Source organism: Nanorana parkeri, unplaced genomic scaffold (genome assembly GCF_000935625.1).
Source record: "Nanorana parkeri isolate BGI_ZX_2015 unplaced genomic scaffold, ASM93562v1 scaffold748, whole genome shotgun sequence".
NCBI lineage: Eukaryota > Metazoa > Chordata > Amphibia > Anura > Dicroglossidae > Nanorana > Nanorana parkeri.
The window spans coordinates 670958-674272 of NW_017307016.1; positions in this window are offsets into that span (position 1 = coordinate 670958).

Genomic DNA, 3315 nt, shown 5'->3' on the forward strand with positions numbered 1-3315 from the left:
TGCTCCTTCCTCTATAACTCTCCTCTAATACTCTGCTCTGCCGGAGGACTCAGCTCCTTCCCCTATAACTCTCCTCTCCTGAAATACTCTGCTCTGCTGGGGGACTCTGCTCCTCTCTCTATAACTCTCCTCTCCTGATATACTCTGCTCTGCTGGAGGACTCTGCTCCTTCCTCTATAACTCACCTCTCCTGGAATACTCTGCTCTGCTGGGGGACTCTGCTGTCCTGAAATGCACTGAAATACTGACCTTCCCACGCAGATCATTGGCGGCCTCTCGCAGTTCCTTCACTATTTCAGCTTCGTTCTGCACAACATCGCTTTCAGTGAAGAAGAGAAGGTGGACCTGAACCTTGCAGGCGATTAACCCGATTGCTGTCTGATAATGAAAGGAAGTGATAACAGTCAGCCAGAAATTTCTCTCAGAATGTCCATTCTAGGGAGGATTCTATAGAGTAGAGCTGGAGAAGGGAGTATGGATCGCAGCGCCACACCAAGGCAGTGAAGTCCAGAGACAAACAAGTTCATTGAATCTGTATCTATAGCCAAGGTGTTTTGGGGAGTTCCATGGTGCCCCCTTTATTGGGGTATGAGAATGGATAATAAATGTAGAATAATGGACTTAGGGTATGTGGATCAAAGAGAGACCATTTAGTCCTTTGAATAACACTTTGATTCTTATACACTGAGTCCACTGTCCATGTTAGGTGGGAAGGTCTGGAGTCCACAAACATTTGTCTATATCGTGTGTCTCATCTCAGCAGTTGTGAAGCGAGGAGGATGAACGAGGCTCCCAGTTACAGAGCGCCCTCTCCTGGACAATGAGTATCAGTGCGTGTTATCCAATTACAAACATAGGGAAGAACGAGCTTGTGAACTATGAAAATGAAATGATTTCCAGGTGAACATTGTAATAATAAATCAACATTTTGTACTAACTAAAAGTACAGGGCACAGAAATGTCCCACTGCATCCTACTGTACCTGCTAACCTACCCTCCTCACTTATTGCACTCCCTAACCTACCCTCTTTACTTACTGCACCCCCTAACCTACCCTCCTCATTTACTGTACCCCATAACCTACCCTTCCTACTTATTGCACCCCCTAGCCTACCCTTCTTACTTACTACACCCCCTAGCCTACCCTTCCTAGTTACTGCACCCCCTTATCTACCCTCCTCATTTACTGTACCCCCTAGCCTACCCTTCCTAGTTAATGCACCCCCCTTATCTACCCTCCTCATTTACTGTACCCCCTAGCTTACCCCTCCTAGTTACTGCACCCCCTTATCTACCCTCCTCATTTACTGTACCCCCTAGCTTACCCCTCCTAGTTACTGCACCCCCTTATCTACCCTCCTCATTTACTGTACCCCTAGCCTACCCTTCTTACTTACTGTACCCCCTAACCTACCCTCCTCACTTACTGCACCCCCTAACCTACCCTCCTCACTTACTGCACCCCCTAACCTACCCTCCTCACTTACTGACTCCCTAACCTACCCTCCTCCCTTATTGAACCCCCTAACCTACCCCCCTGTTTTATTGTACTCCCTGACCTACCCTCCTCACTTACTGCACCCCATAACCTACCCTCCTCACTTACTGCACCCCATAACTATACCCTGCCCATTTACTGCACACCCTAACCTACCCTGACCATTTACTGCACCCCCTAACCTTCCCTTCTCTATTACTGCAACCACTAAGCTACCTTCCTCACCTTTTGCAACCCCCAACCTACCCTTACCCAAGGCTCCTGTAATCCCCCGGGATAGTTCTATGTGATCTCACCATGGGGTTGTAATCCGTTACCAGCCTCAGCTCATTTATGGTCAGGAATCGGTACAGTTTGGCTGTGTTGATGTCTTCATTTTCTTTCACCACCAAGTCATCCCGCCAGTTGTCAGCCTGGAATTCATACAAATACATTTCTCTGTCACCTGAACTGCAGATTACTCAGCAGAAGCATTTCTAGAGGTTCATATTATATCTATCAAATGGCTTTATTTTTAGTGCAACAATTCCTTATGGAAACCTGTAATGTTCTCACAGCCAGTGACTCTGACGTTGTATACATTGTTGTTATATTGTTGTTATTTGAGATTTTCAGACAATAGAAAAAAATGAGGTCAAAATAGCAACGTAAACCATTATTGTGGGTGTATTTTATCCTTACATGTTAAGAAACGTCAAATAACACTAATATGGAAGCCGCCCCCTCTCCCCCATAAACCTACAGTGTGTTGTTTCTACACTTTTCAAAGTACTTTTATTACACCTATTGTCTTAGGGCCCATTCACATTAGATGCAGTGCGTTCCGGCCCGATTCTGGCCGGAACGCACTGCCTCGCATTGCGCCGGCTCACTTTTTAGTGGGGCAGGAGGGGGCGTGACGGGCCATTGAAGTGAATTGAAGTAGCCACGCCCTCCAGCCGAAATGCCATCGCCCGCACGGGATCGCAAGGCACATTGTGCCTGCGGTCCGGTGCGAAAAAAAAAGCGCCTTTCCACGCCATTTAGGTAAAAATAGATTTTCTATCTTGTCTCTAGTGGGGCACAAGGGGACATCAACATTCATCCTCAATTGACTTTAATTACAATTTAAAATTTGAGGATCCCAAACTTTTTGGGGATTTGAAACATTTTATTTAAACTGAATTTTAGGCAATTTGTTACAAAGACCCTCTCATATGGGAATAGGCTGCATCAGTATCATCAGAACAAAAGCAGGTAGGAATCTGTGTTAAAATTAAACAATATTAATAATGTGGAGTTTAAGGGGTGTATTTATAAACAATTCGCAAAGCCATTCACCCAGCAAAATGGCATGTACACTTGTTCTGTGCGAATGAAAGTAAAAATGAAAGTTATTCGCGTATTTTCTTTCCAGTTGGAATGTCATTTCAGGTAAATACTCCATTATGGCCACTAGATGGAGCTATGGAGAACAGGTAATAAACGCTTTTTCCATATACTCATCAGCTCCATCTAGTGGCCATAAGGAGGTATTAACTCTTGACTTGAAAAGTCGTCCTGCCCTGGGCGATGGTTGTACACTGTGGCAGGATTTACCTTGCGGAAGATGGTGATCGTGTTGCTCTTTATCTTGTAGCGTTTTAAGACCTCCGGGGTGGAGCTGGTGCCGTAATCCCACTCTGGGTGATTTTTTACCAGTGTGTCAAAGTATTCTATTTCTGGTTCCTCTAAATCCTGCAAATAATATGTAGAATGTAAAATATTAAAAATAATGAAATCCTCCCTTTGATCAGAGACTTTCTACGAGTATTTAAAGAGTCTTGTTAAAAGGAAAC